We start from the raw sequence: 25,942 nt of genomic DNA on the forward strand, positions 1-25,942 counted from the left end.
TGCCTTTGCTGGGAAACCACTGTAGCTATCTCTTGAGATTTGGTAGGATTCTAATTCTACTCCCCCCAAAAGGTTGTTGCTTTTAAAAGTTATAGATAGTTCCTTAAATTCTTTTTTCATGTACCCAGCACACACACACCCCACTTGGATTTGGAACAAAGGCAAAGCAGCCCAGTCCCGAATCAGGCTATTTTCCAAGACGCTGGATTAGCATCAAGCCAAAACTTGTGGTTGGTGAACATCCCTAGTAAAAACCTTCCTTTTAAAGAAAGCTTTTGGTTGTAGATGATTGTAATGCAGTATTGCATTGGTTTTAACACTTGACAATTTTGTGAGGAAAGGCAGGATACAACAGTTTTAATTTTGTTCCTTTCTCGTTATTGGTTCTTTTCCCTACTCCATCCAAAGTATTTAGATATTTTAGACCTGTTTTGGGCAACCTGCTTGCAAGACCAGGTTGCCAGTGTTTCAAAAGTTTGCCGTTAAAATGCTTTTTATTTTAAAATGAATTCTGGCAGCTACTGATGAAACCGGGGGGGGGGGGGGAGGAATCACACAGAATGACAACTACCCCACTTCTCTTGATCTGCATAGTAATCTCCCTGTTAAAAAAATGTGGGCATTAATTGCTACCTAGAATAAACCTCTGATCTACATAATCCCTCACAGAAGCCTTGCACAGAGATGCACTGTCTATATCAGTGATAATAAATCTCCTGTGTGCCTAATGAGGTCCACAAGGCTGTTTTGAGCAAACCACAACTACCCTTCTCACATGCGATATCATATGATGTTAGACATGGGAAAATTTGGGTTGGGAAAGTTCAAAAAAGAAATCAAGCTATGGCAGCAAAGGAAGATATGGAAGTGCACTTGTGTTCTTCTTTTGCAGCCCTAGCTTGAATTTTAAAAGTGTCAGATTCAAGCTAAGGCTGCAAGAATCTGGATCTGTCAGGAGCCCTCTCCTACCCAACACGTGCAGAATGGATTGCAGAATTCATTTCCAATGGTGAAACCTCTGTTGGAGCTGAATTCTACTCTTTCTGCCAACACATTTTTTGAGAAGAAGAAGAGTTTGGATTTGATATCCCGCTTTATCACTACCCTAAGGAGTCTCAAAGCGGCTAACATTCTCCTTTCCCTTCCTCCCCCACAAGAAACACTCTGTGAAGTGAGTGGGGCTGAGAGACTTCAGAGAAGTGGGACTAGCCCAAGGTCACCCAGCAGCTGCATGTGGAGGAGCAGGGAATCGAACCTGGTTCACCAGATTACGAGTCCACTGCTCTGAACCACTACACCACACAAAACATTGGATGCCTAGTGGGATTACATCACTTTTGGATGGACACACTTTTTAGCCTCATGTGTCTTGTCCTGCCCCCAGACAAGGAAAGCTCACATTGACAGTCTTTATTGACAAGAAGCACTTACAGCAGCTCCCACAGTGCTCCAGGGACACACAATCTTCTGGCATCTAGGCAGCTGTCCTCAGATTTGTGCCTTGTGGAACAGTTGAAGCAACAGGGGGACCCCCCCACACACACACACCAGCAGCAGCTTATGAATCCTCATCTGATGGGGCATGTGCTCAACCTGAGGCGCCACTTACACAGAAGCCATTGCTGCTTTTCCCTCCTCAAGCCCCTCCTGGCTCTAGGAGACAGCAGGGTGGGAGATCATGGCAGGGAATCTACTGGCCCTGGCTCAGTCTCTTTCTCCTCCGCCACATCCCCTGCACCTCCCTCTGTCTCGGACTGCCCTGCCCCTTCCTCCTCCTGCTGCCCTGGCTCCTGCCTCGCAGGCAGCACAAAACACCTTAAATCACTGGCCCCTCTCTCCATAGGCACAAAGATAATAAACCACCAGCCTAATCACAAGAGATTGGTGTGGTGAGTTGTGCTGTTGCTGGATGTTTTCTGGTATGTTTTTCATGCTTGAACATGCTAATGTTTCTGTCCAGCAACTTTTCCCAACAAACAATTTGTATGGAGCACACAGAGCTTATTATATTCTTGAACCAGCTGTTGCACCCATGATGGTAAAGAAATGGTAAGAAAGGCAAAACAATTGAAGAGGTTTGTCATGCCTGGAGCTGCAGTTGGGTGACACAGACAAACCTGCTGAGAAAAGTGCTGCTCACAAACCTAGTAATTGCAACATACCTTTTTGCATAACGTCCCTGAGAACTAAGTGGGAGCTGACAGAGGCTCATGTACTATGGTTAGATAACAAGGATATGTAACAGGGCAAGAACAGTCTAGCAGCATTAATTTGACTGTGCCCTTTCTCATTAATTGGGAAAAAACTTTCAGACAAAAGTTGTCAAAATTGTTGCTGATTGTTACTGATGGTGCAGAAGGGGTAGGAGTTGAAATGTGCTGTAGCATAAACACACAAGAGGAGTTGGTAACAATGTGGCTCACAGAGAAGCATCAGATGTAATAATTTCTCCACCTAAGAAAGTGTTGTAGCCTAAAGGTCTGCCATCAAAATCTTGACCATTTCAGTTTTCGCTATTTTTTATATTTCTCAAAGTAAACACAAGATATTCAAATGTGATGCTATCCAGCTATTAACTGTGGTGTGCAATGCATATGTGCTATAGTGCCTGTCAGCATTCAAATGTGAATTTTGACAATACCAATGGTGTATTATGGAATGCAGCATCCGCAGGGCATCACTGCTTTGAGACAGTCACCTAAATATCAGCATTCACCGGACCCCTAGCCAGGTGTTTGCTTCAGAACACGTGGAGAACACTGGTTGGCCACAGTGAGAAGAGGATGCTGAATTAGATGGGCCATTGGCCTGACCCAGCAGGCTATTGCTGTGTTCATGTGGAGAGAGGAACTGAACAGTGCACACTAACCTCACTTCCAGTGCCCACATCCCCACCAGCTACATCCTCATCAAGTGTTGGGAACATTTAGGGTCCTTTCCACCAGTGGAATCTCCTCCATTGGGGGCAATGAGGTATTGCCCCACCAGCCTCAGTCTGTTTTCTGCCATCCTCTATCTGCCTTCCAACCGGTCCAGAAGGTGGCACTTGCGGTCACCTTCCTCCTACTTAGTCTCCAGGTTCCCTTTGTAGAACTCGGCCCAGAGGGGGATAGGTATGTAATGAGCTGCCTCTGTCTGCCATTGACTCTGGCTCCATCAACTGCTAGGTGCCCTGCATGCTGTCCTACTAATCCTGTGAGCCCTGGTCACAAAAGGTTCCCAATTGCAGGGAGAATTCTAAGTGCACTCGGCAGAAGAATTCCCCTACAGGTCTGTGGATAGACCTGTCAGGGAGGGACCCTGGGGTGTGTGTGGGTGGGTGGGTGGGTGGGTGACATGGGTGCATCCCATGTGAGGCAATAATGTCTGAATGGGGCTTCTGTATATCAGAAAAGTAGGGTGATGTCTTTATTTTCAGGGATTCACAAATATAATCCAGGATTGTCAGTATCTCCATGTAAATCTCCACATCCTCACAACTAGTTCTTGAATGTCTTAAGATTAAACGGCAAGAAAGAGTTGGCCTTTAAGAGCAATTGCTGTGGTTACTATTTTACCCCTGGAAGCTACAAAATGGGCATTATCCCGCCTCGCATTTCAAAGTACTTGCTGAAGGTGAAGGAGCAGCAGCAAGGAAGGCTGCATCTGTGATGTGGAAGTCATAAATGTCTACAAAGGCTTGGGCACTCCCACTGGTTTGTGGCATACCTGGAGAAGGTAGGGATCATGGCTAACTCCGCCGCTGGCTGTAGGTATGGGAGAAGCAATACTTTATGGGAGAATCAATTGCCTCATAGGCTCAGGTTATATATAAACCATATATCATAAAGACACCACTGTCTCCAGTGCACCTCATTCCAAGGAAAACAAACCCTGGGTAAGTGCCTGGATGCCCTAGAATCTTGCGCTTCTCCCAATCTGGGGTGGTGTTCAACTTTATGAATTCATATATTGCAACATACAGGGATAGAGACAGTGGCAGAGCGCTGGTATTGCATAGGATCATTTGAATATAATGTATCAGTAGTAACTTAAATTGATGATTGAACTGAAAGAGTAAAAGCAATAGTTCAAGTTACTGCAGTAGTTCATGACAATAACAGTTTTCCAAACTTTTCGTGTTGGTGACCGCTTTTTAGACATGCATCATTTCACAATACAGTAATTCAGTTTTACTAGCAAACTGGAGGTTAAACTAACCCCTTTCCAGCCCTGGGAGGAGAACGGGGAGTGTTCATGAGACACACCTACACCCTGCAGTCAACAGACACACTAACGTGTTGTGACACACAGTTTAGAAAGCTCTGATGTAATGCTTCAGTTTTATACTGTGGTTTTATTGATCATGCATGTTGACTTTGATATAAGCCACACTGGGTCAGTTTTACTTTGAAGGGTGGCATATACATTGTTTAAAAAGTAAATACAAATAAGTTAGCGGCAAATAAATATGGTGAAAATTCATGCATCTTACATAAATACATTATCTTCAGAAATCAGTTCACATACAATCCTTGTACTAAGAGGGAAAACAACCTCCCAGCCCTATAAACCTTGCAATTAAAATTTGCTGTCTAAATGTACAGATGTTTCTGAACCTGGGTGAAATCTACCACATCACCAGGTTCAGAAGTTGGAACTTTTTTCTCAAAAGCTTTTCCACTCCTGGTTTGTTCAGTTTTAGCATGGCTTGACATCCCACATTTCTTCTTATTGGTTCCTCCCTCCACCTTGTTGTTTAGTATTCTAATTCATTTTAAATGGTTTGGTGTGTTTGATGTGGGTGCCAACGTGTCTCTCTTGTTGTCAATCAGCTCGGGTGAAGGTTTTCTGTAGAAATGAAACTATCAAATTTAAATAAAATAGTTACCATCATTGAGTTGGGATGCAGGCTGGGCGGAGTGAGGGGGTCTGGATCTGCATCCCTCTTCTGATAGTTCAAAAGACTTTCACTAAACAGTTAATGAGTCTTGTTTAATTTCTGTGTTTATACTTTTGGCTTCAGCTATTATTTTGGGTGTCTGTGCCATATGAAACTAGTAAAAGAAGAAAGAATGTAAAGGCAGGGGAAATCTTGTCCCCAGGGCACAACTCCTTGCCCATTCAGAAATATTGGAAGAGTGTGGGAGGCAGGGTTAGCAAGTACAGCAAAGTTTTGAAACTTTGGGCTCTGTGGCAATTTAGGAAAGTTACTTTCTTGCTTTTCTGGTCAAACAGGCACACTGTGTATGCACAAGTAGAGAAAATACCTCATCAGCAGGTTTTTGACATGCCAGGTATGAATGCACTTGATGAATTTCACCCATTAGAGCTGAATACATTAAACATGCATCATTATTCACCAGATGTTGACAAAGCTGGCAACATTACTAAGAGGTTACCATATTATTTTAGGGACCATGTGTGATCATGCTCCAAGAATATGAAATAGGCATGTTTGAATCAATTCCTGCCCAAAGGGATTAGATAAAAATACTAACTGCATACCTAAGCTAGTTGCGACAACTTGGGAAACTGAAAAAGTGAAGTGCAACTGGCCCCATCTCCCAACAGTGCTGAGAGGTTAACTGGGGTTTGGCGGAAACCCCCAAGGACTAGCACAGGGAGGCGGGCCAGCCCAACCAGCTGGTGAGTCCCACGTGGCCTGAGGTGCTGTGCGTGGTCCCACAAAGGGCGCCCACCAAGGAAGGTGTGAGCGCTCATTATGCCATTCAAATAATAGGTTTATATAGGGGTTTTGTTTTTGTTTTGCATTGGCATATACCACATAGGTGAAGCCTGCTCTTTGGCTAAAAATATGTTTAAAGTGTAAAAGCATTCTGGAAGACTACCACCCTGATCCAGTAAGAGATCTGTGCACAATGCCTGTATGATTGTTTGTGTACACCAAGATGTCACAACTCCTTCTGCATTGAGGTGTCACCCAAACCAGACTGAATTGGCTGGGTCGTCTTTTGATGTGGCTGTGGGTGCACATCCACCTCTGGGGGTTATCAGTTGTTGCACAGGACTAGTTGTCTGTCATTATAGCTGGATTAGGTCCATATGTGCACTTCGGAAATCTGCAGCCTACCGTATATTTCAAATGAACAGCCCAGTCCCATGTAGCCTACTAAGTAAACCCTCTAAGTTAGTCCAATAGGACTCCTCCACCGCCTGTAAAGCTGCTACGCATCAGTAGACCTTAAAAATACTAAAATACTTTCACTTTTTTTGTTCTATATACATTCAAATTATGCTTCCTTATGTGGCTATAAAAGAGCATAATTTCACATTTTCTTTGTGGAAAAAACCCCACACGCCATTGCCTTCTCTTGCTTCAGAAACAACTAAAATTGATTCTCACACTTTGATCCTAGATACACGTAGGTGAAATGCCACAATGCAGATATTATTATTATTATTATTATTATTATTATTATTATTATTATTATTATTATTATTATTAAAGTAATGTTTATTAAAAGTTTAAAAGTTACAAAAAGAAGAAAAAGAGTTAAACAAAGCAAAACAATACAATACAATACATAAAAAACAAAAAACACTGCTTATCTTAACAAAACAAAAACAAGAACAAAAACAGAAACAATTAAAAACACATCCAATATTTCCATATCTTGTCTTTCATTTACTTGTTTCAACGACCTCCTCACACCTCCCTTTTTTGTATTCTAGTTCAGTTAGCTATTTCAGCAAATCCTTTCCATCTTTCTCAGTTTTTGTCCTATATCTTAACACAATCTAACCTTATTTTTTCCCTTTTAGCCCATTAACAGTCTATTTTTACTTAATTCTTTATAACATTTCTGCTAAAGCCATATAACTTCATTCCAGCATCCTTCTAACATTCATTAATTTTACAGTGTTTCTGTAAATAGTCTTTAAATTTTTTCCAATCTTCTTCCACCGACTCTTCTCCCTGGTCTCGGATTCTGCCAGTCATTTCCGCCAGTTCCATGTAGTCCATCAGCTTCATCTGCCATGCTTCCCGGGTGGGTAAATCTTGTGTCTTCCAATACTTTGCGATAAGTATTCTTGCTGCTGTTGTAGCATACATAAAGAAAGTTCTTTCCTTTTTTGTCACCAATTGGCTGACCATGCCCAGGAGAAAGGCCTCTGGTTTCTTCAGGAAGGTATATTTAAATACCTTTTTCATTTCATTATAGATCATCTCCCAGAATGTCTTAATCCTTGGGCATGTCCACCAAAGGTGAAAGAATGTACCTTCAGTCTCATTACATTTCCAACATTTATTATCGGGCAGATGGTAAATTTTTGCAAGCTTGATTGGTGTCACGTACCACCTATAAATCATTTTCATTAAATTCTCTCTTAAAGCATTACATGCCGTAAACTTCATACCTGTGGTCCATAACTGTTCCCAGTCAGCCATCATGATGTTATGTCCAACATCTTGTGCCCATTTAATCATAGCTGATTTCACCGTTTCATCCTGAGTGCTCCATTTCAACAGCAAGTTATACATTCTTGATAAATTCTTAATTTTGGGGTCTAACAATTCTGTTTCCAATTTTGATTTTTTCACCTGGAAGCCAAGTTTTTTATCCAAATTATATGCCTCCATTATTTGATAATAATGGAGCCAATCTCGCACTTTGTTTTTTAATTTTTCAAAGCTCTGCAGTTTTATTCTGTCTCCCTCTTGTTCCAAAATTTCCCAATATTTCGGCCATTTGGCCTCCATATTGAGTTTTTTCTGTGCCTTCGCTTCCATTGGTGACAACCATCTTGGGGTTTTATTTTCTAACAAGTCCTTATATCTTATCCAGACATTAAACAATGCTTTTCTAACAATATGGTTTTTAAACGCTTTATGTGCTTTAACCTTGTCATACCACAAATATGCATGCCAACCAAATACATTGTTAAAACCATCTAAGTCCAGCACATCAGTGTTTTCAAGAAGCAGCCACTCTCTCAGCCAGCAAAAAGCAGCTGATTCATAATAAAGTTTAAGGTCTGGCAGGGCAGATATTATTATTATTTAAATTGATCCATCGCCTACTACATAGCAGCTTCTCGTGGTACAGAGAACCTAATATCAGGCTGGACCTGTAAGATTGGGATTGGATCACACCATCTGCTATTTTAGGGTGTCAGGCTTCAGGGAACCCAATCCCTCCCCCAGTGGCAGCCAGTAAACAGAGAAACAAGAGGAGTTCTTACCAAGTAATTTATTCCATAGTTCACAGAGAGAGTCAAAGGAATGCATCCTCCCTAAAAGAATGACGTTGCTCCGAATAAAGTCCAACCCCCTTCATCCCGCCTATACTACTTCACCCTTGTGACTGCTAATCTGATCTTTCTGCCTCTGAGCCTTCTGTTCTCCTATCCTCAATGCCCGCCTGGTCCTGGTCCTGGGTGGTCACGAATGCTCTTGAAAGACACTGAGTCTGTCAGCTGTCTCTCCTCTGGTGCTTCTCCTTCCTGCTGTTCCTCTCCCAATATTTCCCAGCTTTCCCCCTCTGCAGCCTCTGAACTATGTCCTTCTGCAAGCCACTGTTCTAAATCCATACTGTCCTCCTGTTCTCAGGAAGGTTCAGGAGAAGGGAGGGGTGGCTCCCACCATTCCTCCTCAGTCTAGCCCCTGACATCAGGATTCTCCTGCCACCACCAGCCAATTTTGAGAGGCAATGGGAGATTGGGGGGGGGGGGGGAGCCCCATTGCGCAAGCAGAAGCCCTAAGGCTCGTTAGGTGAATCCCAATCTAAGTTCCTAGAGCTAAAGCACATTCCAAAGCCTTCTTGAGATTTAGATTCCATACACACCCTCACATGTCAAGAGAAGAAACAAGGATACTCACAACTCAGCTGGGTGTGGAAAGCAACCCATTGAAATGCATGTCAGATGAGCAGATGGTGGATTAAGAAGGTGTGATGGTTTGGTGGAGTTTGTGGTAGGACACACAGAAAGGAACGCATATTGAGGTGGGAAGAGATACACCCTGTCCAGCATCCACCCTGTCCAGCACTTTTTCACAACAGCCAACATCCTTTCCAGCTTCAGGCAGCATCATTGAAATACTGTATTGCGTGGACAGGCGGAGTCCCCAGATCCTGCACGGTCCCCCCGTCATGTGGAATAATGACTCAAGACAACGTGCTATGGGATTAAATTGGCCACAACTTTATTAAATTTCAAATGTGGGTAGACCTTGGCTCAGGCATTGGGCGTTCTCCCTCCCCGGTCCCCAGCCGGGGACCTAGGGAGCATCAGGGTTATCCAATGTGTGTGGGGGGGATGGGCCGGCTCTGGAGAACATATGTTCAAGCAGAGATGGCCGCCCCCGTAACGCCGCCGCCGCCGCAGGAGAGGGCAATGACGACCTTTCGGTGTACGGCCAAAGCCTCCCTTCAGAAAACCCCTTTAACGGGGAACCCTGGTATCGCCGCCGCAAGAGGAAGATGGACAAAAGGATTCCGCCCAAGGCCTGATACCGCCAAAGTTGTGACGTTTTGCTACGGGAAAGGCGAAACCTGCCAATGCAGGGAAATTCCTTTCCGGCCCTTTAACAGCGACCTTAACGTAGCAGCGCCCGCATACCTGTGAAGAAAGGTTAACCTGCAAAACCTGTGAAGAAAAGTTAACCTGCAAAATAAGACATTAACTGAGGGTGGGTAGGGTGGGAGAAGCTCTGGAGCCAAGTGAGGATTCCCAGGTAAGATCCTCCCTCTATTGTGTGGGCAGGTAATCCCTCCCCTACCTGGCCTGGTCTCCTTGGCAACGCTTCCCCCAGGTGGGATTGGACAACTGACTGAGGTAGGCGGAGACCTCCAGGTATCCCACCTGAGGGAAGGCAAAGCCAAGCCTATGCTGTTGGGACCGCTCCAAATCTAGGGGCTGCACGCGTCCACGCAAAGGTCGCCCCCCGTTTTAAGTGGGGAGCGGTCATTAATATCATTCAGATGCTGAGACAGAGTGTGCTCATTTTCTCAGGTTGTTTAATTATTTCATTTTCTTCCTTGCATCATTTCTTAAACCTGCTATTCCTGTTATGGATGGGTATTTAAAAAAACAAAAACTTTGTTTCATTTTTGTATTTTTAAAATATTGTTTTATTTATGTGTTTGTTCCTGTTCTGGGAGTTCTTGGGAACTGCCCTTCCATGCACAAGCAAATCCAACTGGAATACAGGCAACAGAGCAGCATCCTCCATCGCACTTAAGGGCAGCAGACTAGATACAGATGTGTCTAGGTGGCACACACAGTTTTGTCCTACGGCAGAGGGGAATGGCTTGGGGGCTCAGAAGAAATAGCTGAAGGGGGGGGGGTGTTGCCATTGCTCCCCCTCCCGAGCACCTGCCTCCTAAGGCAGTTGCCTCACTCTGCCTAACGTTAGGGTTAGCTATACTGCAGTCTCATTCATCACTGGCTCCAGTAAGCAGCCCCCAACAACAGGTCCCTCACCTCTTAGAAAACTGGAAAAATTTCTCTGAACTGTACATTATTGACTTCATTCTCATTTTCAGTGACTGGGGGTTCTTTATACCAGCAAGCCTCAAAGTATAAAGTTATGCCCAGAACAAAAACTATTTCCTCTTGTCAAAAGCAAAGAGTTATGCAAGTCTCCACTACAGGGTTGCTATCTCTTCGTACTTTATATAGACTGTTCATGTTCTTGTTTTTTTAAAAAGAAATCTTTATTGTCATTTTGCTGTGAGAGTATAAGCACAAGTTACACATAGACTTTTCACAATAAAGGAGTCAACAACAAAACACAATAAATCAGGAAAGGGGGAGGAAGAAACTAGGACATAACAAACATTACAAAATTTATCTGGCAAGGGGAAAAACCAAGAATAAAATTTAAAATACTTACAAATGTTAGAGAAAGAGGAGGTTTCTCCCTGCCAGATTTGAAATTGTATTATGAAGCTTCTTGCCTATGTTGGTTAAGGAATTGGATATTGTTAAAAAATACAGATCTACTAGACCTGGAAGGATATGACAACGGATATGGGTGGCATGCTTATTTATGGTACAAGAAGGCAAAAGTTCATAAAGGTTTTCTGAACCACATAATTCGAAAATCAATCTATGAGGTGTGGTCTAGATACAAGAGTTTATTAGAATGTAAAACACCATGGTGGCTGTCGCCGTTAGAGGCAACAACTGTTAAAAAGGTAAATATGGAATCAAAATGGGCCAGCTATGGAGACTTGGTGATAAGAGGTGGACAACCAGTGGAAATTGAAACCATATGAGGGAATAAAAGAGTTGGTAAATGACTGGTTACATTATCATCACATAAATGAAGTATTTAAAGAAGCTAAAAGAAAAATGTATTTGAATTTATAAGATCCAAGTTTGAAATAGATCTATTAAGCAACAAGGTTAAAATACTGTCAAAAATGTTTAAGTTACTTTTGGAATGGCATATGAAAGATGAAGAAGTAAAATTTGTAATGATACATTGGGCAAAAGATATTGGTTATAATATACAGTTAGAAGATTGGGTAAGATTGTGGAAAGATGGAATAAATTTTACTGCATGCAGTTCGCTTAAAGAAAATATAATGAAAATGATGTATAGATGGTATTTAGCACCAGTGAAATTAGCAAAAAATGTATAGAACAAATAATAAATGTTGGAAATGTAAAGAAAAAGAAGGTACCTTTTACCATATGTGGTGGGTTTGTAAGGAAGTGAATGTCTTCTGGGAAATGATATATAATGAACTTTTAAAAATGTTGAAATATACATTTACAAAAAAAACCAGAAGTATTCCTGCTAGGTATAGTAGGTAGAGAAATACATAAACAGGACAAAACTTTGTTACTATATTCAACAACTGCAGTGAGAATGTAACTAGCCTAAAGATGGAAACAAGAAGATTTACCAAGGAAAGAAGAGGGGCAGATGAAATTATTGAACTATGCCAAATTGGCAAATCTAACAGGGAAAATCTGGAACCAGCAGGATCAGACTGAAAGACTGGAACAAAATTTTATTATACTTGAAAGACAATTGTAAACAATTAACATAGCTAGTAGGGTTACAAGAAGTTTTGTAAGGTCAAAACTATTAATTATTACTTATTATAGTTTATTTAGTATTTACATAAGATTATGATTTAATAGTAATAAGAAATATAGGAAAATGCAGTATCCAGAGAATAGGTTTGAAAGCCAACAATCGGGGAGGGGGAAGTCACAGGCTTGACAAGCCAAATGTTTTATTTACTTCCGTGTACCATGATGTTATGCATGGAAATATATGTAAAGTCCAATAAAAATTATTATAAAAACAAAAACAAACATGACCGATCTCGTATAATTGATTTTTAACCTGGCAACCTTAGCAAGCATACTAAGAGCCTGCTGTAGAGGCAGGAGAGCTCTTTTAGAATCACAGAGCATTAAAGGGCAGATCATCTGCAAACAGATTCAAATTGTGTTCAGTTTCCTGAATTTGGGATACATTTAATTTCAGCAGAGGATCTTAAGATTCGTAGCTGAGGCCTCTGTTGCTACTGCGAGTAGGAGGGGCAATAGCATAGCTGTCAACCGTCCCTTATTTGGTGAGAAACTCCCTTATCCCAGCACTGTTTCCTGCTGCTATCCCGGATTGATGATGTCCCTTAAATTTCCCTGGTTTCATGCTCACCTGGCTCAGGAGGGAAGCAGCGGCTGGGGGTCCTCCGCCTCGAGAGAGTGAGAGAGAGTGCGTGCATGAGCTGCCGCGTCTCCGTCTCTCCCTTTTCCTCCTCAGGGGCGCGGCGTGAGGAGACGGGTGGCGGCTAGCGGGCAGGCAGCCCCTCTCTTGCGAGACTTCCGCCACACTGCCAGGGGAAGCCAGAGGTGGTGGCGGCGGCTGAGGAGGCGGCCTGAGGGAGGAGGAAGGGGAGGGGATGGGGAGGGATGCAGAAAGGCCGTGCTTCAACGGCTGCCGCGGCGCCGCAACCACCTCATGCCGGGCTCGCAGGCGGCGTGAACGAGTCTCTCTCCTTCCCCCCCTCCCTCTCGGGCGGGGAAGGGCCGATGGAACTCCTTGCACCAGGACGATGGCAGCCCCAACGTGCTGCTTAGCATACCCTCCAACCAGTGCAGCATCTTAATGTAGTGATTTCCCCCTCTGCATCCCTTTCATAACTTATTTTTATAAATCATTTGTCCATCCATAGTTCAAATTTTTACTACAAGTTTTCTGTCAATCCTACCAATGTATGTAACTCTTTACAATAGCTTTTCAAATAAATGATAAACTTTCCCCATTCTTTATTAAAGAGGTCCTCTTCCTGGTTTATAATTCTGCCTGTAAGCTTTGCCATCTCGACGTCGTTCATCAGTTTTGTCTGTCACTCTTCTTTGGTGGGAGTTGTAGACCCTTAGGATGATCTAGTCCAACCCCCTGCAAAACACAGTCAGTCGCAGCCAAAGCAGCATGGCTCCATGAGTTCTGGATTTCTGTATAAGCTAAGCAAAATCCCTTATTTGGCTGCTGATCACTTATTTTCGAGGCTGCTGGTCCCTTATTTTCAAATCTGTAAGTTGACAGCTATGGGCAATACTGGACAGCCTCGTTTGCCCTTCATATGACTGTGAAAGAAGTGGAGTCACCCTCATTAATGGTAATGCAAATTTGTGGGGCGAGCAGGCAATTGGTGGTGGTGGGAGAGCTGGCAGGCAAGTGAGCAATTGGCGGTGGGGTGAATGGGTGATTAGTGACGGCGGTCAGGCCATCAGTGGCAGTGATCTCGGTGAGTGGGGGTTGGGTTAGGCTTCTTCCCTGGGGGCTGCCATTTTCCACCCGGACTACTCGCTTGCTCCCTCAGGCCTCGGCCTTGCCTGCCTCCCAGGGTGCCTCCTCCTCCAGCGAGTGGCTCCATGGTGGCGGTGGGCCTGTGGGGGCTCTGGCCTGGGCCCGGAGGCCACTGAGGGGAGGAGGAGGAGGACAGATGCACCTCACATGGTTGCCAGAAGCAACAGTGCCGCAGCCGCTGCTTCCTTTTGTAACAGTGGCGCTGCTCGGCTAGTGACTGTGCAAAAGGAAAAGCCCAGACATTTTTCAATTTTTAAAAAATCTGCCCAGGTGGTGATTTCACCTTTAGAATCCCGGGCATGTTCGGGGAAATCTGGATGTATGGCAACCCTAACCTGGAGACCACAAAGAACAAGAATATTGTAGCACCCTGCTTGTGGTTAACGCTTAGCTGGAATGAAATATTCAACGCAGCAATAGAGAAATTAAAATAATAATTTATTTGTCAGACAAATAAATGAGAGGCACAGTGGTATATGGTTACCAAGCTCTGGCCTGCCCTCCTGCCATTATGGCCAGCCCTTATATTCCCTTAATCCAGCCCCCTTTGCTCCTCCTGTGGCTGCCTCTGTCCAATCAGCCTGGTTGGATTTCCTATTGGCTGATTGCTAGAACCAATCACAAAAAGATACACCCATATCCTCCTGTCCTTATATGGAGGACAAAGAGCTATATATTGTTACATCTATAAATGACAAATAAGTAGTAATATATCTTACATGTGTCTCAACAAGGAATCTTAATTACCAGCTCACCTCTTGCCCTCCTTGCCCTATTGCCTTCTAAAACAAATGGTTAATCTTAAATTTTTATCTTAAACATATGTCAAGGATCTTGAGTTTCACATCAACCTTGAAAGATCTCCTTCATTTGAAGGTTTCCAAACAAATGTCTGACAGCTAATATATCAGGACAGCCCAGATGGCGTCTTCCTGTCTGGCAGGGAGGGCTAGACTGGTGGCTGACTTAATTTCAAGATAAATACAACTCTTACAACTATATGAAAATCTAGCATTTCTTAAATCCTTTGCATAATTACATTTAAGACAATATATTTAATACACAACACAGGTAGCCTCTTAAAAGGAATAAGGCCTTTGTAAAGTAGAAGTAGAAAAGGGAACTCAGTAAAAAAGGAACACAGTAAAAAACCGCTTTAAAAGAAGCCTCTTCAGTTTACATCCCCCCCCCTTCAGCCAGCTGCTTTCCCCTTAGCTCTTCCCAACATTTATTGCCCTCAGCTTTAAAAAGACTTCCCAGCTAGATGCTTCTCCATTTGGTCTTGGCCTTTTTAACCTTAGAAGATCTGGCTCATTTTACTGGGAGGCACATTGGCATTATTTTACTATTTACTCATTCCTAATCATGTTTATCTCTGCCTTTTTTATCTTCTATAACATGTAGGGTCAGTGTCCTTACTCAGTCTGTAATTTCAGCTTTTACGACTTTGAGAATTGTTTTCTGCTATCAATCAAGGGGCCCCTTTGTCTAGGAAAAACATTGCCAGTGTTTTCTTAAGCAGCTAGCCTTCTTGCCTGGCATGAAACTTTTGAAAGTCTAAGCCCTCTTTAATATACAAGTCCTGATCAAACATTAATAAAATGCAGGCTTATGCCTGATGCCTCAATATCTACCTTAAAATAACTTTATTAAAACAACAACAACCACCTAATAAGAGCAAACTGTTCTGTAGAACTTGGATAGGAGACCAAGCAGGCACACAGGTCACCTGGCCACAGTCTTCCCTACTGTGGGTGAGATGTGTTGTATAGTTCTATTTATTATTTCTACATTTACATATACATAAGTAAGCAGCTGCACATTTTATGCAAATCAACTCCCTCTTTTATCCTTGTTCTGCTAATAACTCATTTTCTCTTTTTGGGTGATGCATAAGTAGCCACCCAACCCACCTGTCTCTGTATATTAGGATATTTTCTGGTAGCTTTTTCTAGTAAATAGTTGCCATTGTCTTGTCTCGACAGATTTTGGAGACATCTCTTTGACAGATTTTTTTGGAGACATTTAGTGTGAGTTGATAAAGAGTTGCCATTAATTAGGTTTGATTTCCTTCATATATCTAAAGAAGGTAAATCCAGAGGTGTTCAGATCTTCTAGTAGTTGATTTATATCCTGCTTGTCCATTGATTTGCAGCCTTTATAAAATGCAATGGATTCATTAAAATGATAGACGGGGGGCGGGGGGGAACTAGCTCAGACAGAGCAAAAACAGAGGCATCTGATTTTATTTTTACCTGCTTCCCTCCCACAATCTCCTTCTAATACTTCATTTTCTGCCAGTCTACATGAGAATCCACCCTCCCTGTCCTGCAACAAATATTTCCTTTCTCTTCATATCATTTCTTCTTAATCATATTGGAAAGGGAATGCAGAGCTAATTTGTAATAAGCAAACCTACCTATATGATCGTTCCCTAGGTAAAGGTAAAGGGAAAACTCTGGGGTTGCGGCACTCATCTCACTTTTTTGGCCAAGGGAGCCGGCGTACAGCTTCCGGGTCATGTGGCCAGCATGACTAAGCCACTTCTGGCAAACCAGAGCAGTGCACAGAAACGCCATTTACCTTCCCGCCGGAGCGGTACCTATTTATCTACTTGCACTTTGACATGTTTTTGAACTGCTAGGTTGACAGGAGCAGGGATCGAGCAATGGGAGCTCACCCCGTCGCGGGGATTCGAACCGCCGACCTTCTGATCAGCAAGCCCTAGGCTCTGTGGTTTAACCCACAGCGCCACCCGAGTCCCTTACTGATTGTTCCCTACCCATGTTCAAACTTGAATGTGATACTAATATACTTATTTCACATAAGGATAGCAAGCCTTAATTTCACATAATCAAAACTCTTGTTTTGTACATCATGGCCTCATGTTCTTTCCTATCACAATCATTTCTACACATTCCCTTTCCCTAAATTACTCCCAAATGAAATTCCAGGTGCTTACGAAACTGCGTTAAGCAATCATGTTGACCAAGGAATAGTTAAGTAACAGAGACCAGAGTGTAGGAACAAGTGGGCTGTTCTCTCAAAGGAGAGATATTGAAAGTGGAGTCCCGCAAGAATCATTATTGGGACTTGTGCTTTTTAAATGTTCTAGAGTTAGAGGTGAGAGTGAGGCAGCCAAGTTTACTGGTGATAGTAAATAGTTTGTGGCAGTTGAAACAAAAAGGAATTGTGAAGAGCTCTCAAATAACCTTCAAACTGGATGAGTGGGCAAATGCAATTCTATGCAAACAGTGTAAAGTAGGGGTAGGCAACCTAAGGCCCGGGGGCTGGATCCAGCCCAATCACCTTTTAAATCCGGCCCGCGGATGGTCCAGGAATCAGCGTGTTTTTACATGAGTAGAATGTGTCCTTTTATTTAAAATGCATCTATGGGTTATTTGTGGGGCATAGGAATTTGTTTATTCCCCCCCAAAAAATATAGTCTGGCCCCCCACAAGGTCTGAGGGACATTGGACAGCTGAAAAAGGTAGTGATACATGATAGGGCAAAAAAATATTCACTTCATATATATGTTCATTGTGTCTGAACTAGTAGTAACCGATTAGGAACAGGAATGGGTGGTGAGAGGGAGCCCTGCTGGTCTGCAGTGAGAGGTCTGCTCCAAGGTTGCTGTAAAAAGGCTTTGCTTCTGCAGAGGACAGCAGAACAGACCCTCCAAGTGTCCCTATTTTCCAGGGACAGCCCCAGATTTACAGATGCCACCCCAGTTTCTGATTCAATCCCAGAATGTCCTGCTTTTCTGCAGGACGTCCCTATTTTCATCTGAGAAATGTTGGAAGGTATGGAGTTATGCGACCCCTGAGTCAAGGAGATAAGCAACTATACAACGTTTAGAAGCCATCTGAAGGCTGCCTTGTATAGGGGTCTTTTTAATGTTTAATATTTTATTATGTTTTTATATATGTTGGAAGCTGCCCAGAGTGGAACAGGGTGTCCCTATTTTCATCTGAGAAATGTTGGAGGGTATGGCAGAATGTCTGAGGAACTGTATTCCTTTGATGTGCCCAATCATTACATTGACTTTAAGACATTAAAGAGGGTGATACAGTTGGCGTTGATACTTGGTTTGATGCAAAAGCTGATGACTCTGAGTGCAGCGGTGCCTGTTGGCATCCATAGTTATTTATGAAGTTCCTTAATTCATTCAACCTAGTTTAGTTAAGGGGTGTATTAAAATATTGTGACATTATGAATCATGATAGCTCTATATAAATATTATTTCAATTAAGAGCAGAAATGAGCAAACATTTGAATAGTTTAAAAATTAATTTTGTACAACGGATAATGAATAATTGAATATTTAAATCAGGTAACCTAATTTTTCATTCAGGTAGGTAGCCGTGTTGGTCTGATGCAGTCAAAATATATATACAAAAATAAAAAAAAAATATTGTCCAGTAGCACCTTAGAGACCAACTAAGATTGTTCTGGGTATAAGCCTTTGTGTGCATGCACAGGTATCTGAAGAAGTGTGCATGCACATGAAAGCTTATACCAAGAACAAGCTTAGTTGGTCTCTAAGGTGTTATTGGACAATTTTATTTTAATTTTTTTATATATTTCGACTAATTTTTCATTGTTTTCATTTTGGTTAACCCATCATCACATTTGTCAAAGAAAATCGGCTTAGCCTGCTTACTCTTTGCTGAGAGCATAAGAAGGTGGTTATTAAGCCTGAGCTTCCGATCAAGCCAAGAGCCTAATTTCATCCCAATTGTGGCATCCAATGTATGTGTCTACCCCAGCCCACTTGGCCTTCCCTGTCCAATAGCACATGCTCCCCTCCACAGCACCTTTCCCTTCAAGCTCCAACCATCTTGCAAAATCAAAAAACACCGTGTGCCTCTCCAGCCCATTGCTGGAGACAGGACTGGTGGTGAAGTTGCCTCCTAGTGCCTCTGATTTAATGCTCCATTTCAAAGATGCAACATGAGGTCAAGGACAGGACGCTGCCCCTTGGGACAGGAGCATGTTCTGAAGGCCACAAGAGGGGGGCGCGCAGAAAGGCGGGGAGAGTAGAAGAGAGAGAAAGTGTGACTACATTTATTTTTGCTCTGGCTCCATCCAACATCAGCTCCAGTCCCTGATTGAATTTATCAGTTTCAATTTACTAAACTGAGGCTGTGTACACACCTTGTGTTCAAAGCACACAAACTCTTCAGGAATCCCAATGCTGGGAATTTTAGCTCTATAAGAAGTAAACTACAGTTCTCAGGATACTGGTATGTGTGTGTCTTTGTGCACCTATGCACGCTTTAAAAGCACTTAAAATGTATGATGTGTTTGCAGTCTGAATGCAAATGATATTGGAATGCAAATGAGCGTTCTTGGGGTAATTCATGTTCACAGATGTATAATTTCCTAGCGTCATGCATAAATTTGGACAATCAGCATTACATTTTTGCCATGGTTGTGACACAGTCCTGATGCTTTTTAATGTTAACAATGACCTCCCAAAAATCAAAGCACTTCATTAATTATTCAGTAGTCAACATGCCTTGGATATGTTCCATTGAGTAAATGAGCACAGAGCAAAATGGTTTCTTGATCTGCAGTGGATGATTGAATCAATATATTAGGGGCCCCCAGCCTTTTGGTATCCTGGGGGAATTCACCACTTTGCCCCTCTCTGTGTGTCCTGCTCTTCCTGGGTTCATGGAGACTAAACTACCACAGGTGTGCTGGCAGTACATAGGACACTCACCACTCACAGAGCCTGGCTGAACCTGGCAGTGTGGGAAATATACTCTGAAGTACATAGCAATGGTGTGCCTTCACATCATTTACAGGAACCATGTTGTTCTCATTTTGATTCTGATTTGAAAAGCATTCCTCTTCAGGTGTTCACAATCCAGCAACATTACCATCTGGGTGGGAAGGGATGAGTATGCAAGCTCCACTCCATGCATTACTGATTTAGCCAGCTTCCACTTCCAAAATGGGACTCTGGTGTTGTAACCCTAGAATTCACAGGATGCACAGGAGAGCCTTGGCCAAGAGAGAGAGAAAAGGCTTCTCACTTTCCACAACTGCAGTTACTATTAACTCTAAAACTCAATTAATGCATATTGTCAACTCTAATATTAGGTCTAAGGTTCTTGCTGCTATTAACAACAAACACTACTGATATGAACTCTTATTTACGTGCATATTAAAGGAGCAAGTAGGAAACAGCTCTTAAACTGTAGATGGGCCAGTCACTGAATGCACGTAGTAACTTTGTTCCTTGTCATATGCAATTCTCTTAGTGAAGAAAGATCTGTTGACATACGAGGAACAAAGTTCCTTGTTTATTTTGTCATCTAGTCCAACCCCCTAAACTAAAGCATCCATAATAAACTAAACTAAAGCCTTCCAACTTCTGCCTGAAATCCTCCAAGGAAGGAGAGTCCACAACCTCCCGAGGGAGATCATCATGATGAGAAAGAAGATACTACAGTTCAACGCCAGGATAGACTGTGACTGAATGTTAACCTTATATCTCTAATCTCTTATACCATTTCTTCTCCTAAGGCCCTTGAATATTTCATAGTAAACTACAATAGGCACAAGCAGCGTGTCTCCTTCTTGCAAAATTGTTGCACTGAAGTTGGCCAGAAAGATGAGTAGAAAGATTAACAGAGAAGCATTTTTCAAGTTGGTAGTTAAACAGTGGAAACATGGTTCCCACTTGCATTGTCCATACACAAATCTATGCACCATTTTCCATGATCCCTCCACTTTCACAGGTGAAGTGGGTGGTGAGCAAAGGTAAGAGTATTTTTGGTGGGGGCACCCAGCCTTGGAATGCCCTCAACAAGGGTGTTCACCCAGTGCAACTGTGAAATCTTTGCAGCACCAGGTGAAGCGTTTTTTCATTTGACCGAGTCTTTAGATTTGCGGACTTACTGTATTCTGTGTGTTGGTTTTGTGTTGATTTTATTGCTACATGATGATGTTATGATTTGACTGCATTTTCTCTCAGATCCTTGAGACTGACGAATGTCCTGTTAAATTATATGAATGAAATTCACTTCCTCAACCCTTCCTCTGGATATTTTTTACTTACTCCAACACCATCAACCCAGGCCAACATGGGCTGTGCTCAGGAATGATAGTCTGAGTTGCCACATGTGTGCTAGATCCTTGTCCTTCCTGGCTCACTAAATAGACCAGTGGGAGACTAGACAAGTGCCTCCTGAGTGCTTCTGAGTGCTGAGTTCCAGCCTTAAGAAGGCAGTTGTAATACCTTTATTGAAAAAGCTCTTCCTGAATTGTGCCATATTGTATAATTATGTGCCAGCTTCCAATATTCCATTTCTGGGCAAGGTAAAGGAGCATGAGGTGGCATCTCAGCTCCAGGAGATCATTGGTTTCCAATCAGCTAAGTACTGCACCCCCCCCCCAATTTTTCAAAAGCCATGGACCCTCTACTTTGAAAATTTTGGTATCTTTATGGTAGTTTTTGTTATGTGAATGGTGCTACAGACCCCTTGGGTGGGTTATGTGGACCCCTTGGGGTCCATGGACCACCAGTTGGGAACCACTGATCTAGATCTATTTCCATTCCTTTTCAGGCCCGGTTATTGAACAGAGATGGCTTTGGTCACCTTTGTGGATGACTTAGCCAGGAATTGGACAGGGTGAGTGTGTTCCTGTTGGCTCTGCTGGACCTTTCAGCAGCCTTTGATTACCATTTGCCATGGTATCCTTCTGGTCCACCTTGCTGGGATAGGACTTGGAGGAACTGTTTCACAGTGGCTCTGTTTCCTTCTGGAGGAGCAAACCCAGAAGGTGGTGCTAGGTGACTCCTGTTCAACACCTTGGCCATTGGCCTGTGGGGTCCCTCGGGGTGTTGTTTTGTCCCACGTACTAGTTAATGTTTACACGAAACAACTGGGGAAAGTCATTGGGAGTTTTGGGGTTCAGTGTCACCAGTATGCTGATAACATCCAGCTTTATTTATCCTTTTCATCTAAATCCAAAGGAGCTGTCTTGGTTCCAAACTGGTGTCTGTAATCAATAATGGACTGGATATGAGCAAACGAATTGAAATTTAATCCATATGAGTTAGTCAGAAGCCAAATTAGGAAAAAGGAATTCAGCCTGGGGTGGATGAGCTAACACTACCCATGAAGAAGTAGGTTCATAGTTTGGATGTGCTCCTTGTTTCAGCTCTGAGTCTGGATGCCCAGGTTTCTGCGATCACCAGGAATGCATTGCACAGTTATAACTAGGGCACAAGTGGTGCCCATTCCTGGAAATATCTGAGCTAGACACAGTGGCACACACCTTAGTTACATCCTGTTCAGATTATTGTAACCAACTGTATGTGCGAAAGACTTTTTAATTCCAGCAAGCTTTTCACAGCGGACTCGTTTTAAGGATAGGACTTTTAAATAGTGCTGTATTCTTTTCCTATCTGCATTTTAATATACAGAAGTACCTCGGTTTTCGAATGTAATCTGTTCCGGAAGACCGTACAACTTCTGAAACGTTCAAAAAACGAGGTGCAAAGGGCCGCCTGCAATTTCCATTGAGAAAATTGGGGGGGGGGACTCCGCAGAAGCCATTCAACTTCCAAAAATCATTCGAGAATGGAAGCAATTACTTCCAGGTTTTCAGCGTTTGAAAACTGAAACATTTGGCTTCCAAGATGCTTGGAAACCGAGGTACCACTATATCTGTTTTTTAATATACTGTTATTTTGTTTAACTTCTATTCTCATTTAATTACTTTTTAAAACTATTATCTTCTATATGTTTCTAGCCTTCTGTATGTTATCTGTGTTGTTTTAATTTATGTAAGTCGTCTTGAGTCCTGGTCTGAGAAAAAGGTGGGATATAAGTAAATAAATAAATATAGCAACAAAAATTCTGTTGGCCACAGCAAGCCACTTGTTCTCCATTCCAGTTACAAATATCCCCTTCCTGGGCAACATCCCCTTCCTGGCCCATGATGCGGGGTGAGGCAGTCGCCTCAGGCGGTTGCCCCCTGGTGGTGGATCTGCCTGCTGCCACCAACCCACCATGAATCACATGCCCACCCACCCACTGCCACTGCCTCTCTGGTGGGGCATAGCATTTTCATTTTGGCCCAGGACAGCAAAACGTCCTGGACCAGCCTTGCAGGGCAACATGTTAGACAGGATAGTTCTTAGCTGTCAGATGACACTGCTTTTCTAGATAAATTTATTTCTTTAGATTCAGTTTTGGAACAGAAACTACTTTTGTTGCCATGTTTTTGCCAACAGAGACGGCAGGTAATGTGTCCCTTTCGTTCTTAGACATCTTAGTAGCATTTATCACTGTGGCATCCACCTGGAGACACTGTCTGAGTTGGGGGTTGGAAATATTGCGTGGCAGTGCTTCTGCTGTTACCTAACTGATTCCAGTTAGCCTAGGGCTTGCCGATCAAAAGGCCGGTGGTTCTAATCCCCATGACGGGGTGAGCTCCCGTCGCTGCTCCTGCCAACCTAGCAGTTCGAAAGCACATCAAAGTGCAAGTAGATAAATAGGTACTGTTCCGGTGGGAAGGTAAACGGTGTTTCTGTGCACTGCTCTGGTTCACCAGAAGCGGCTTAGTCATGCTGGCCACATGACCCGGAAGCTGTATGCCGGCTCCCTCGAATGATGCTCCCTCAGATGAGCACCGCAACCCCAGTCGTCTGCGACTGGACCTAACGGTCAGGGGTCCCTTTACCTTTAACTGATTCCAGAATGTGTATCTGGAGGCAGTGGCAGACTTTAGGCTCTCTAATTTAAACAGTACTCTATGTCAGTGTTTCCCAACCTTTTTTGGGCAAAGGCACACTTGTTTCATGAAAAAAATCTCGAGGCACACCACCATTAGAAAATGTTTAAAAAATTAACTCTGTGCCTATATTGACTATATATAAAGTAATTCTCTTTAGTAGGAATCAAATAAACACAAAGAAAGTATTTTACATTGTCTGGTTTTGTTTTTAACAGAAATGATTGTGCGTGTTTTTGGTACTCAGATACCTGTTGGAGCACCCCTCCTGCTATGTGCCAGGCTGGCAGCTAAGATTTATGGAGGGGTCCCTCCTCCTGGTCCCACTCCTGTGCAGTGTGTGTGTGTGTGTGTGTGTGAGAGAGAGAGAGAGAGAGAGAGAGAGAGAGAGAGAGAGAGAGATTTCTCTGCATTTTATTTTATATATTTTGTTATTAAGAAGATAATAAAAACTGAGGTATAAAAATGTCAGAATAAATAAATAAATACAAATCTTGAAGCTTGTCATTCTAAAACTTAAAATGGTCACTTTTTCCAATAGAACAATTCTTTCCACTCTTACTATTTACTAGGTACCTTTGCCATTGCACTGAGGATCATAAGAGACTGAGTCAGAACAAGGAGTGATGTGACAAGAATGAAGCAAAGGATATTTACCATATTGGCACCAGCACCGCACAATACCTGCCAGGCTCAACGCCGGTCTCGCGCTGCCGCTTCCCGCGCTCTCAAGGCCCCGGGAGGAGGAAGGTGTGAAGGGAATCCCGAAGGCGCGAAAACCTCGCGCATGCGCAGGCCTTCCGCCTGCGACAGCCCAGTAGGCCGGCCGAAGCGAGCTAGCGTGCGGCAGAGCGGCGATGGGATGTGGGAGGGAGGGAGCTCGCCGCCCCGCGTGTGCCTATGTGGGGCACGTTACAGCCCCGTGACGTCAGCGCCACACAGGCAGCCAGGCAGGCAGACGGCGAGAGCCCCGCGCTGGGCGGCCTCTCCTCGCCGCCGCCGCCCCGCCTCTCGCCGCCCGACTCGCCTGCCTCCCTCCCACGGCACACCAGGCAACATCTCGCGGCACACTAGTGTGCCGCGGAACAGCGATTGAAAAACACTGCTCTATGTGATGCTAAAATTCAGTGTATGCCCCTGCCTCTTGAATTCTGTTCTATAGCATTGTTGTGACACCCCCTGCAGCCCAGTATCCAGTGTGGCCAAACCAGTCAGCTGGAGAATTATCCTTCTACCCCATGGAGATTACAGTGTGGGATTACAGAGAGCTGTGTTTTGTCCCTCCCCCATCTATTTCATAGTTACTTGAAATCACTGGGAGAGGCCCTCTGGGTGTGTGCAGATGATATCCAGTTTAGTATCATGATCAGGTGAGGCATTCTGAACCAGTGCCAGGACTTGGCAATAGACTGGTTGAGGGCCAATAAAGTAAGACAGAAGTATTGCTGGTTGGAAGCTTGTCTACCCAGTTAGGTGGTGTTCAGCCTGCTTTGAATGGGGGCTCTCTCTCTCTTAAAGGAGTAGGCTTGTAGCTTGGGGGTACACCTAAATCTAGTATTGTTGCTTGAGGCTCAGGTGGCTCAGAGCACCTTTTATCACATTAGCTATAATTTCCCATTTGCATTGTATGTGGACCTGCCTTTGAAACTGATCCTGAACAGGGGGGGTATGCTGATGGCAGGGTTTGATAAATACAATCATACCATACCAGCACTTTGCCATTTGCACTGGCTCCCTGATTATTTATAATTCAAATTGAATGTGCTGGGGTTTTTTTAAAAAAATTGTAATGTCCTAAATAGCTTTGAGCCAGGCTACTTGAAGGATTGCCTTCTCACATGCAAAGATTTGTACTCCAGACTGTAACTGTGTAGGACTTGAACATTGTTTCTATATACAGTGGTACCTCGGTTTAAGAACAGTCTGGTTTAAGAATAATTCAGTTTACAAACTCCACAAAACCAGAAATAGTGTCCCGGTTTGAGAATTTTACCTCGGTCTAAGAACAGAAACCGAACGGTGGAAGGGCACCGGTGACGGGAGGCCTCATTAGGGAAAGCGCACCTCAGTTTAAGAACAGTTTTGGTTTAAGAACGGGCTTCCAGAACAGATTAAGTTCATAAACCAAGGTGCCACTGTATGTTTCTGTTGATTTTTAAAAATTGCTACATAACTTCAGATGCTTTACACAAAGCAATGTAAAAACCAAACAAACCTTTCCCCAGAGTCCCTTCTTCAGCAGCTCCCAAGGCAAGCAGTGATCAGGGATAGGACCTTCCTTGTGGTGCCACCCCACTGGTGGAATGCCCTCTCCAGAGACGCTTTCCTGGTGCCCACCCTGTTATCTTTTAGGTGAATACTTTTTGTTCTACTGGGCTCCTTTAATTCTACTGGGCTCTTTTA

General features: G+C 43.3%; 1 long non-coding RNA gene across 1 annotated transcript in view; it reads right to left on the reverse strand.

The window, feature by feature from the left end:
* LOC310699227 overlaps positions 1-9,045 on the reverse strand; it is a 43,873-nt gene extending 34,828 nt beyond the window's left edge. The window contains exon 1 of the long non-coding RNA XR_014522013.1: positions 8,825-9,045. This is a non-coding gene — a long non-coding RNA (uncharacterized lncRNA). The remainder of the gene's footprint in view (positions 1-8,824) is intronic.
* Positions 9,046-25,942: the final 16,897 nt, after the last annotated feature.

This window comes from Podarcis liolepis (assembly GCF_965112155.1).
Source record: "Podarcis liolepis genome assembly, chromosome: 1".
In the NCBI taxonomy this organism is placed as follows: Eukaryota; Metazoa; Chordata; class Lepidosauria; order Squamata; family Lacertidae; genus Podarcis; species Podarcis liolepis.